Source organism: Spermophilus citellus (assembly GCF_964194105.1).
Source record: "Spermophilus citellus genome assembly, chromosome: 10".
Lineage (NCBI taxonomy): Eukaryota > Metazoa > Chordata > Mammalia > Rodentia > Sciuridae > Spermophilus > Spermophilus citellus.
This window is the reverse complement of record NC_138197.1, coordinates 103,117,014-103,130,884: the sequence shown is the minus strand read 5'-3', so window position 1 is coordinate 103,130,884 and position 13,871 is coordinate 103,117,014.

Genomic DNA, 13,871 nt, shown 5'->3' with positions numbered 1-13,871 from the left:
TCAGCACATTTCCATAGTTGCACATCTCAAAGAGCAAGGAGTCCCTGATCTTCACTTGTTTTGATTCAATACCCTGGCAGAATTGGCGATCACGGAATGCTTTCAGTCCACCATCTTCCTGTACTTTGTTTGCTAAATATGGCAAGCATATTGGAACATAATATTTAGATTGCAATCTGAAGGGAAAAAAAAAGAACTAGATGAAGAGACAGAAAAGACTAGTAGAAGCAAGTGGACCTGCATGTAAAAAGATGCAGATTTAAGCATGGACACATTACCTACAGAGAAGTGTGAGCAGGTTGGTAGGAAGGATTAGAGATTTGGACAAAGAGGGACTTGCAAACAAATTTTGGAGACTGCTTTCTCTAGAGATGATGGGAAGACATGAGATGATTTTATGTTAAGTGATATCAGATTTGGGTATTAGAAGCAACTGAGTACAGACTGGATACAAGAAATATTGAGTATTGTTAGTAAACTTATTGAAGGATGACAACTCAAATTAAAATGGTGGCAATGACAATGAAGAAATATTTATGACTTCAAAATATGTTTAGCAGTTGCTGTAATGCTTGAAAGTTTAGGTCCTGAAGATCAATTGCTCTGCTGCTTATGAGCTCTTCATGGTAACAAACTTTAGAAGTTAAGAATAAATTTGTTTCAGTCTATTTATGTAAATAAAATCCCTCTCCAAGCTCAGACTCTCACTATTAATGTGGGCCTGGTAATATACAGGATTGTTGTAGGAAGAAAATAAATAATTTTTTACAAATACTTAGTACACAAGAGTTGGTGGCCAATTGGCTATGAGGGAGAATTGAGAGGAGTAAAGGATTACATTCAGATTTCTATTAGGGAATTTAAAATAACATAGGTATATAAAGTGAGAGTCATCCAGAAATAGACTTATACAAACAGCTGATCTTTGACAAAGGAACAAAGGTGATTCAAGGGATGAAGGGCAGTGTTTTCAATAAACACCTCTGAACAACTAACTGTACAACCATATACAAAAGAAAATTAATTTATACTTTTAACAAAAATAAACTCATATGTGTCAAAAATCTAATTATAAATCACAAACCTGTAAGATTTTTAGAAAGTCACACAGAAGAAAGTCTAAGTGGCCTTATGTTTGGCAATATATTTTTTAATTTTTCAAAAATATTTTAGTTATAGGTAGACACAATGTCTTTTTTTTAAAGAGAGAGTGAGAGAGAAGAGAGAGAGAGAGAATTTTTAATATTTTATTTTTTAGTTCTCGGCTGACACAACATCGTTGCTTGTATGTGGTGCTGAGGATCGAACCCGGGCTGCACGCATGCCAGGCGAGCGCGCTACCGCTTGAGCCACATCTCCAGCCCCCACAATGTCTTTATTTTACTTTATGTGGTGCTGAGAATTGAACCCAGTGCCTTATGCATGATAGGCAAGTGGTCTATCTCTGAGCCACAACCTCAGCCAGGCAATATATTTTTAAATACAGCACCAAAAACACAATCCATGAAAGCAAAAAAATGAATGCACTGGACTTTCTTAAAATTTAAAACTTTGCCTAAGTAAAAGACTCTGTCAATCAAATGAAAAAAAAAAAGCTATAGAACAGGGAAACCTGCTAAATGCATGTCTGACAAAGGTTAATCACAAATACACAAACAGCTCTTAAAAGCTCAAAAATAAGAATATAGTCCAATTTTTAAAATACAGAAAATATAAATACCTCATTTAGAAAACATACAGGTGGAAATAAGTATTTTGAAAAGATGCTCAGCATTGTATACTATTATGTTGTGAATTATAAGTTAAAATAATACTGAAACAGCATTGCACATTTTTCAGAAATGTTAAAGTCCAGAACACCGACAACAGCAACCAGTTGAGAAAACATATAGCAACAAGAACTCTCATTCATTGCTTATGGGAATGCAAAACAATATAGCCATTTTCAAGACAGTTTGACAGTTTCCTATAAAACTAATTATAATTTTACCATATGACACAGAGACCATGCTCCCTGATATTTACTCATGTGAGTTGAAAACTTATGTCCATACAAGAACCTGCACATGAATGCTTTTAGTAATTTTATTTATAGTTGCCAAAACTCAGAGCAAATAAGATGTCCTTCAATACAAATGAATAAAACTGTGGAACAATCATTCATATAAGTGAATATTATTCAGTGACAAAAAAAAAAGTGTACTATTAAATCCTGGAAAGACCTGGAGGAAGCTCAGATAATACTAAGTTAAGGAGGTCAGCCAATCTGGAAAGGACACATACCTTATGATTACAACTGACATTCTGGAAAATGCATTATATTTCCTTACTAGGGAGACAGTAAAAGGTGAGTGTTTGCCAGAAGTTTTATAAGAGGGAAAAAAAACAGGTGGAGCACAGAGGATTTTAAACCAACGAACTATTCTGTGTGCTACTATAATGGTGGACAGAAGTCATTTATCAAAACCCATAAAATATACAACAAAGAGAGTGAACCCTAAAGTAAACTATGGACCTTAGTTAATAATAATAATGAATATATATTGGCTCATCAACTGTAAAATTGTGCCATCAATTGTAAAATTGTACTAACTCAAGATATTGACAGGAGGGAGCACACAAGAACTTTCTCAATTATTCATTAAATATACAACTGCTCTAAAAATGAAGTATATCAGATATATAGCAGGAATAGTTTGGGATTTTCTGTTTCATTTTGAGCTTTTCCATGTTTGCTGTGCTTGTAAGTATAGTAGTAGGGGATCAGATATATACCTCTGCTCTTCAAAATGGAGAGCCAGGGAGCAATGTAGGGCACCGGTATTGTAATAAAAGCACCTGCAAACAGAACAGGGAATGAAAATTTCAAAAGAGCTCAAAGAGTAGAGAATCCTGAGAATGGCCAATACTTTAGGCATAGAGAATGAGTAAGCTGTGAAGAAGAGGGAGAAGGAAGAGGAAGACCAGGAGAGTGTGGTACTGTGGGTGCTAATATGGAAACAGAGCAGGAGGGAGAAGCCAAATGATTCTAGAATCTGTACAATGTTAGTTTCCATAACTGCTTTAAGAAAGCACCACCTATTGGATGGATAAGAACAACAGAAACCTATTGACTCACAGATCTGGGAGCTAGAAGTCTTAAACCGGGGTGTTGGCTCATAGGAACTGCAGCTCTCAAGACACTGAGGAGGGAGCTGCCACAGCTCTCTCCTAGCTTTGGCGCTTGTTAGCAATCCTCAATGTCCCCTGGCTTACAGACTCATTATTGCAGTATCTGCCACCCTCATCACATGACAGTCTTTCCTTTGTGTCCAGATTCTTTCTTCTTATGAAGACATCAATAATTGGATTTGGATCCATCCTAATCTAATATAACCTTATCTTAATTTGATTGTATGTACAAAGAACCTACTTCCGAATAGAATAAAATTACATTCACAGGTATTGGAAGTCAAGAGCTGAACTTATCTTTTGAGAGGATACAGTTAAACCCAACACAGAACTGATCTAAAGAACTGAAAAGTGACCAGTGGATTTAGATTAATGATCTGGGGTCGGCAGGGTGGGGTGGGTTGCTGGGGGAGGTGGAAGCAATGTCTGTGGATTGCCCAATTGTACAGGTTTGAATAGTGAGCTGGAGGGGCTACTGGAAGAGACAGGGAATGTAGACCCAATGTTTTAGGAAGTTTGGGGGCAAATCTGGAAGGAGTGCACGATAGGATTTCCTCTGGAATTTTAACACTGTTATTTTTAACAAATGAGAAAGTGATGGAAAGGATAAATTTAAACATGAAGAAGATGCCTTGAAAACTCTGAATAGTTGAGAAGAGGTGTAGTACAAGACACATATTAAAATTGGAAGAGAGAATACACCTCTTCCCCTAAAATAAAAGACGCTTGTAGGTAGATATAGTGTATTGGCTATAGGATTATTTATCGACGTAATGGCAAGAAATTGCCAGAGTTACATTAAGATGTCTTTATTTATTTATTTATTTTGTATGTGAAGATGCAGGGAGGTGGGGGAGCACCGAGGTAAGACATTTGAAGAGTGAACAAAATTTGAACTTTTATAGTGGAAAATAGGAAGGAGAAATGACTAAATGAGTTCTGGCACAGAGTGTCCCTTTATGGCTGATGACCCACATTGTCTATGGAGTTATTCAGCATTCTTTTGGCAGGACTAATCTATACACTTTGCTGATTTTATTTACTTACTTTCTTATTGTGTTCATTAGCCCAGGTGGAAGCAAGTGTGACAAAAAGAAAACAGCAGGAGTTTGAAGATATAGACCAAAGAATAAAGAATGAGCTGTGATGTTTAAGCTGATGGGAAAGGAAGTGAAGATAGAAAGGAGTGTCAGAGAAAACATGCAGAGTTCAAGGCACTGGAAGATTTGATGGGATTATATAACAGGCACATCGAAAAGACTAAGTAAAAATTTGGGGATAGTGTAATGTTCTGCCAGAATGGGAACTTCCATTTTAGCATAATTCTACATAAACTGAAGCTTTGGAGTGTCAGAAGGGTACAGACATCTAAAGTATGGGAGAGACAAAATCTACTGGAGGTGAGTCTTCAAAACAACAGGCATGCAATAAGCTGCTTAGTGAAGTTTTAACAAGTATTTTCTAAGTCATCCAGAATATACAATATAATTCAACAATTTTAAGAGTGCATCTGTGTTAAATATATCTAACAAATTAAGTCCTAAGTTTTGAACTGGTGGATTTTTTAACATCATTTTCTTCCTTTTTTTATGTTGCTTCTTATTGTTGGCTTTGCCCCATTTTCCTCTTTCCAGACATCCCCTTCCTCTTGAGGACACTTGTTTTCCTAAACATTATCCTTATACTCCTAGAATTTCTCTGGCTCTAGTCAAACTGTTGACAGTTCTAATACCTTCGATTTTCAAGTCTGCTCCTTAAAAAAATATGTTGAGTAGATAAATGAAGATTCACATTAGTGAGTTAAGAGGTAGCAAGGCAGAGAGAGTACTGACTAGGTCATATGCCTATGCCCAATCCTAGCCCTCCCACTCACTACCCTGTAGCATTAGGGAATCTGAACCTTTCTGTGTTTCAATTTTCTTTCCTGCAAGGAAAAATGAGAGAACTTACTCATTCATCATAGATAAATACTGTTTAAGTGTTTGATAAATAAAATTAGTATTAATAAATTAGTCCCTCCTGCACATAGAACGATTAAAACTCCTAGATACTATACTTTAATTGAAAGAACCCAGTTGGAGGATATTTAACACCTGACAATATAATTTATGATTCTCTTCCCCAAATCATATTAGAAATAAATATATTTCTTATACCTGTGCAGTGCCATCTACTGGTTAAAATTTAAAAAACAAAAAAATGGATGTATTATTTCCCTCATTAATAAATTTTCAAAGCTTCTGAATTTTTTAATAATACATCAAGATTTCAGCCTTTTTTTAAATATGATTTCCTTCCCCATGCTTGTTTAGTTTTAAAGACAGACAATGAAAATTTTTCAAATTAAATAAATGTACAAAAGTTTTAAAAGAAGTCCGTTCTATAAATGCCTTGAACTAACTAGACTATTTGGGGGTTAAAAATAATTACTTCTAATCTATATCAAAGTGTTCAAATTGTTTAATGGTTTACAAACTGAGTCAAAAAGACAAATGAAAGAGCAAAACCGAAGTATGGTATGGCAATGGTAGATGTGCAGTCTCCATGTGGTTTATCACCTGGGTTCACTCAAGATTGTGTCATTGACTTCAGTTGCATTAGTAAACATGTGCACCAGGGAAAGTAAGAGAGCCTCCTGTTACTGTGCCACCTCAACCATCAAAGGTGACTCTTCCCTTGAATGTCACAAAAGACTGCAGACTTGAAGAATGGGTATAGCTAGCTACAGGCTCCAAGAAAAAGGAGAATAGATTAGAAAAAAACAAACAAAGGAGAGATAAGGAGTGGAAGAAGACACTACTGAAGACAGATCATTGACTATGAGATAAGTATATTAAAGCTCAAACAATGAGCACAAGATGTAAAGTACAATTAATCTTTGATGCTCCAAATTGGACTTTAATTGTTTTATAACAGGCTTTAATGCCTATCCCTAGCTCAGTTCATCAAACTGGTTTTATATATCTCTTTTAATAATTTCCTGAATAATCTGACCCATGATAATTGAGGATAAACCCATAAAATGTTTTAAAAAGTCCTTCAAATTGACTTCCACAGAACAGCTTAAATTAGAGATGATCTTTTTCATCCATGTTTTGGATTATTTTCAGGTGATCAGATCCAATAACTTTGCCATGAACACATTAAGAAGGTTGTGGGAGCTTCTGTCAGAAGACTGGGATAAAGGCGATCTGCCCCAAAGGGGTTTGTTTGTTAATTGCTTTGGTCCACTTTACAAGGTCAAATCCATTTTCCTAATGACGAATCTCATCTGTTCTGGCAGAGAAAGAAATGTTTTCTTTCACTTCTACGTGTGGCAAGAGCTCATTCATCTCAGTAAGTTCTGAAGAGAAATCTAGCTACATCAGAGAGAGGAGTATTCAAAGGGCAACTGATGGCCAGGAAGATATATGGAATTCACTTTCTGAGACAGACATTCAAATGGTAACAAGTGATAGAAAACAGCTCTATATTTCAGTGTGATGTGTGTCTGCTCCTGATGATTAAACCCCCTGTGAGCCATCTGTGTTTAATGGGTTAGAACTACTTTGTAGCTGCAGTTTTTTCCTTCTCCTGCTTTCTTATTTATTTGAGAGGAGACTGATCTCAACTCTTTAAAAGTTAAGCATGTAAGAAACCCTGCCAAGAGAATCAGAAAGAAAAGGCAAATTTATAGTCTAGTGTTGTTTTAAGCATTTAGTAGTATAAATAAGAAGTGTAGATAAATGTGTACCAGTAGACGCATAAGTGACCCTATGTTTATCTCAGTTACATTATTTGCTTAAATTCCAGAGCAAAATTAACCCAATTAGTTTACATAATGGCTAATGCTAGTCCTCAACTGAGCTATTAGGGATGTGCATAACTGATGCTAGACTGGGGGATGGCAATCTATATGGATGGCTTTACCTATAAGTCAAGTCTTGGGAACTGCAATTTGTATCTAGTGATTTCTGCCGATAAAAATCAGAAGAATCCAGTGTAGAAATTATTGTACCTTGAAGCAATGTACACTATTGGTGTTATTAATGCAATTAAATTGAACTTGTGGTTTAAAGTAGCAAGGATGATAATGGCTTTTTGTATATTTGGCAGTCTTACCCAAGACATGTCACATTTTACTAACATCTCATTATTTTTCTTTGACTTATAAAAGTTGGCAGTCATAAGCACTCAATAAATATTTGTTGAATTGAATTGAACTCTGAGAACTGAGAATTAAAGATGGCACTGATCATCAGTGATACATCTGGGATCAGAATCTTGACTCTGTCCTGCCAAAAAGTGATCTCAACCAAAGCCAATGCAAACCCGACATGAAGAATTTTGAATCTAGGTAAATGCTACATAAATGCTAATTTGAATCATGCATGTACTACAGCCTAGCAATTTCTCTCTTGTAATTTATTTTAGCTCTGGATAACATGAACTAATTTCAAGGTCTTCCCTCTTATTAATATTTAACTCTCTTCTAAGGTCTTTAAGAATTTGTGTAAGATATTTCCCCAATTTTTTCACTTTTTCTTCTTCCTCCTTCCTCCTCCCTCCCTCTCTCCCTCCCTCTTTCTCTCTCTTCCCCCCCCCCTCTCTCTGAACCACAAAGTATCTACAAGAGGAAGCTCCTTAGAGTTTTAAAACCATCAATCAGTTTCACAGCTGGGAATAGAGGGATCTAGATAAGAGAGAGTAATTCCTCTATTAAACTTCTGTTTATAGGCAACAGTTTTATATAAAGTGAGAAAAATGTTGGCCAAACTGAGGTAGATAAAGAGTTAAATTAAAGACACAAAGCAACTAATTCCCAGCTGCTTCTTTTTCTCCTTTCTTAGAGTAGGGAGTATTTTTTTTTTCTATTATGACCTCAGACTCTTCTCTCTCTCTTTTACTTGGTCAGAGATCAAGGGGTATACCAGGGTGAAACCGTCTTATTGAACTTTTCCATCAGCCTTCTGCAGATGTGCATTTTGCAGCTGCACTTACACTTTTACTACTTTTTATTTTACATATTAATATTTAGATCTTATTTAAAAATGTATGCTATCTTTTTATGCCAGTAAAATTTCAGCAAATGCAATCCTTCCAACTTCACTGGATATTATTTAAAGATAAAGGACAATGCTTGAATTTATTCATAATTTCTGTCATTAGCATAGCACATTGTAATGTTAAGAGCACAGCACATACTCATTGAATTAGTTGATAACAGAAAAAACATTATCAACTAAAACACATTATATATATTTCTGTTGAAACTGAGAATGTTGGTCCCGTTAATAAACATAGTAATAATAAAATAAGGAAAACAAATATTTTAAATCAAAGAAAAGTTTTGGTATGATATAATCAAATAAGGATCACAAATATTTTAACTGCCATGGAAATAGCATTTCAAAATTTATTTAGGTTCCCTTTGAAAGAAAAGGAGGAGATAAAATGCTGTTCTTAAAAGTTCTTACTCATCTTTCAAGGCCTAGCTCAAATGTCAACTCTTCTCTGTAGCTTTCTTTGAGCTATAAAGGGTTGAACGCATTGAATTAGTTGAACTTTTACCTGTTTTCTAATAGCATTGTGCTTAAGACCATTTCCAAATTATATTGTATTGTAATGACTACTTTTACCTTTTCTTCTCACCAATTAACATCTTAAGTTTTATACTGCCTTAGCACAGCTGGTGGGTGGATCTCAATAATTGTTTGAAAAATTACATAAAACTGAATTAAAATACTTTTTTTAAATGAGAAGTAAAGGGGGAAAAAATCTACCATCAACTTGATCAGAGGAAAATTAAGAGCTTATTTAAAAAGTATTTCAAGTCTGATCCAGTGGTGAAGACCAGTAATCCCAGCCACTCAGTAGGCTGATAGGAGGATCAAAAATTCTAGGCCAGCCTTAGCCACTAACCCATCCCTAATTTACAATTAAACACTTAGGGAGACTGTGTCACAAAACAGAACTTTAAAAAGGGCAGGGTACAGGGGATTTATCTCAGAGGTAGACCACCTCTGGGTTCAATCTGTAGAAGCACACATACACACAGAGTATATTTCATTTAATTACTTCACAGACTACAATATTTTCCAAATGTATATTTATTTTTCCTTCCTAATTTTTAAGAAAAGCTGATATGATAACACAGCAAGAGAGGACTCAGAAGTTCCTTATATTGTCTAATCCTAAATTTCCTCATCTGTGAAATACAAATAATTATATCCAGTGCCACAGAATTGTGAAAATAGTATGAGGAAATAAATTTAAGAATTCATTAATTGAAAACTTCATGCAACTTTTTTTCAATTACCAGTGGGAAAAAAAATAATTCTCAGAAGAACTGAATAACCCATCTAGGGGTCAACTAAAAGGCTGTAAAACTAAGATTCCTAAGGCCATACTCCTACTATGATACTGCACAACCATTTCTCCTCTTCCTGAATGCCTGGTCTCCACTTACTGTATCCTGATTCCTTAGCTATCCTCATTAACATGCCTCCTGCATTCCTTCAAAAGAATGCACTGGAGCTGTCTGCTTTGAAAAGTCCCCTTCTTTTTAATCTCTACCCTAGACCAGGGAAAGATAATCTGACAAATTACTATCTATCATGTTTTACTCCTTTCATAATATATGACGATTGCACTGAGAAAATTAATCTACAGACCTGACCCCAGAATGGGGATTCTTCATGCCTTGGATCTCTAGCAGTTTGGGAAAGCTTGAGAATTTCTCCTTAGATAATGTTACTAAATAAATAGAGTAAAATGCAGATACACCTCTCCTAGCCACTTCTAATTTACAAATTCTGCTCTAGTAATATGGGGAGATTTTGAGCATTTGAATTTCTTTATGTCCACCAACTTAGACTGTAAGAAGCCTACAGGGGACTCCTTTTTGCCTTCTGCTGAAAAGCTGTTATGTGTTAACAGTGCTGGCAATTGTCTGGATTATTCTTTTAAATCTTCAAAGTGACTGTCAAGGTAAATAGGTAAGATGAAATATTACAGGCATACACTTGGTGAAAATGCATTTTAAAACCCCAATAAATAATACCAATACCTCTTATTCTAATGCCAAAGACGTGCTGTAAAATAGTACCACGATAGAATACTAAAGTCATTTATTTGCCCCCTTGGACTTGGAAATTGCGTAGCAATGTACAATTCTAAGGTTAAGAAAAGGTTCTTTCAGCTCTCCAGTATTTTAAGAAGTATTAAGTAGGATTAAATAGTGAGTAACAAGCTCTCCTTGAAGCTTTGCTCACTATTTTTGTAATAACCGTTCCAGAATAAATGATGCAACATGTTTATTTAAAAAGAAAAGTTATTAAAAACAAAAAATCCCATTTTATTATTTGTGGTACCCTGTAAAATATCACATTTAATCAGTTTTTGGTGTATTGTGTCATATTGGGCTCTACTGCTAGACCGTCACTTCTGACTTCATTTTCATTTGGATCCTCAGTGACATCACTACCAGGCTCTTGGAAATGTATATAATAAGACTTCAAGGCTAAGAACAAAAATACTATCTAACATTATAGTTTATTAAATTCTCTTGCAAAAAGTCATAGTTCATTCACAACAATATATGAATAGCTATAAGGAAAAATATGTGCTAAAATTTTAATGTTTAATATCTTAATGTAAAGATGGGTTAAATATAGCAAAGATGCTTTAACTAATAAAGGTATATTTTTATATTCTAATCAGAGGAAAAAGAAGTCAGCCCAACTGGTGTTTTAAAAATAAGACCATTACCATCTTTTTTTGTAAAATATTTGACAACACAAGGGTTAATCATTTTAAATAAAAAAACATATCTCACATAATGACTCATTGTATAAAATATTATTTATATCAAATGCTGAAAGACAAAAGTCAAGGTCACAAGTAAATTTAGAAAATTAAAATTCTAAACAGCTTATGCAAATGCTACAATTAATCTTTTTAGTTCTTCTTTTATCCAAGCCACTATTTAATTCCTGATGAACTAAAATTGCAGCATTTTATATAAAATAAAACATAAAATACAGGGGTTAATGAAAGAGTTGTATTATGGAAATCCAAAAAAAAGCCCCCCGGGCCAGGGATTGTGGCTCAGTGGTGGAGTGCTTGCCTAGAATGCATGAGGCACTGGGTTTGATTCTTGGCACCACATAAAAAAATAAACAAATAAAAAAAATGCTACTGTGTCCATCTACAACTAAAAACTATTTAAAAAAATTCACCAGTATTTGATATAAGAAAGTAAAGATACAAAATGGGAACCACACACCATCTTTTAAGAACATGTATTTAATGAAGTATTCTGCCCTTTCTCCCTTCCTTGAAGGTAAAATATCAAGTTGGATGGAACAATGAAAGAAATCCAGTCTCATAATTTACACACCCAATTTCATGAATATCCTCATGGCTATATAAGTAACTTTTTTATGAGATATGTTTTCAGGACCCAGGACAAAGATTTCAGTGGCTTTGTTTTTCTACTTTCATAAGATGCTTTATAAGAAGAAAATACACACTATTTAATATTCACACAAAATAAATGAGTTTCTTCAAAAATCCAGAAAGCATTTTCTGAAATTTAATTTTATGTTCAAGATACTATAAACCTTTCCTAATTCTCCTATAAACTTATCTCTTATAATTATGAGACTGGAAACTTAACCACATTGCTCAGGGAAAAGATGACAAGGATCATCTCTTAAACCATTAAAGTACGAAATGTATGCTGAAGGCGCCAATAGGTCATGGGAACAAGTGTCCATGTGGATCAAACCACTTAATGTACCCAAACTCTGGGAAATCAAAACTGTCCATTATAATTCCAAATAAAGTACTCCTTACTTTTATTTTCCTTTTAAGAGCTCAACATTTTTATGAGAAATAGGTTAAGAAAAGTTTCATATACTAGAATTCCTAAGTTCAAAAAAAGAGCAAGAGAAAATTGAGGATGTGTGTTTTATGTAGTTTTATGTACTCTTGTTTAAACTTCATTTTATCGTATTACATCAAAGGTTCAGTTTTATTCTATGTTGGCAATTTAAATACAAAATAAAAATTTCAGTCAATAAAAAAGTAAGTTGTAATGTCATCATAAAATAATTCCTGCATTTCTTAATACCATCATATAGAGTGAGGCTTGTCTGATGGTATGAACTTCATGCATTTGTCCAGGAAGATTGAGAGCTTAAGAAGAACACGAACCTTGGCCCCACTGTTTATTTTATTATCTCAAATAGTACTTCACACTCTGCAGGTGTTTAAAAATGTGCTAATTATATTACACTTATACAGAGCATTGCAGGAAGAAAGTTTGAATTGAGGAAAAAAGCCGAGTTCCAGATGCTCCCACTATTAAATATGAGGAGGAGAATAAAATAAGAGCAGGAAAACTAAGAAATGAAGTGACATTCAAACTTCATGAGCTTTTCCCCTCATTTGAAAAATATTAGCAATCTGTATACGGGGTAAAAAAATGGGAGTTCATAACCCACTTGAATCAAACTGTGAAATATGATATATTAAGAACTATGTAATGTTTTGAACGACCAACAATAAAAAAAATAAAAGAGAAAAAAAAAGAAAAATATTAGCCACGATATTGGTCAGAAAGCACTAAGTTCTGAAAGCAGAAAAAAATTAAAACTATTAATTTGTTAAATCCTTAAAAACGAAATGTTACACTTCAAGTCTAAGTTGTAGGTCATAAATTCCTATTAATCACATATGTGAATATGTTAAAAGAAGTAATTCTCTTCTAAAATATGAAGGATATTTAACAGCTGCCTAAACAATCCTTTAACTAAAGCTCATGCACTTAATAAGCATAATATGAGGACTAAGTTGAATGAGTTTTTTTGGGGGACAAACTTTAAAAGAGAGAACACAAAGGCAATAAAGAACAGAGTTATTATTGAGTTTGGGAATGTTTGTTCAGGACATCACTCCTTTCTATCATTTGCTTGATTTAAAATTTCATCACAAAAATGTCTACTTGCTGCATATATTTTCCCACTAAGAGACACTTACTGAAGTTAAGTACTTTTCCTGAAATTTAATTTTAGAAGTTCATTTATTCTTGTCCTTTAGCTGTTATGGTTTCCAAGCTGATGCCTAAAGTCTGTAGGAACCACAGGAAGATTCTAAGAGACTACAAAGAGCAGATCATACTCTGATCCTAGCCATGAAAGTCATCTTCGTTTCAATTAATTTATTTTGCCTTTATGAACTTAAGAGTCTTTCAAGGAGGCTGACATTTCACTCATCTGAAAAAGCTTGGAATGTGACAGGGGAAAGGGAGGAGAAGTAAATCAAAGGGGTTAGCAATTTTCCAGATGCAATGTATTTTTCTTCTTTTCTTTTTCACCAGAAATTTTAGTCTTCTTATATTTTAATTCTCTGTGCAAAAACATAGAGTAGCAAAAAATATTTAAGGCATAGTGCCTCAAGAAACAACACACACACACACACACACACACACACACACACAATATAAGCATGCACACATCTACAAAATAAATATAACTGAAATACATTTTAACAGAAAATGTAATTCTAATGTATTTACTAGATGTTTGTATGTGCTGTGCAATCAACACAATTTTAGTCTAAAAACAATGGTGCATTTCGTAGATTTTCCCCCCTTGTTTGTGATAACATTGTGACTGAGTCATGCTGGTTTTTCATTAAAAAGTGGCATTTATAAA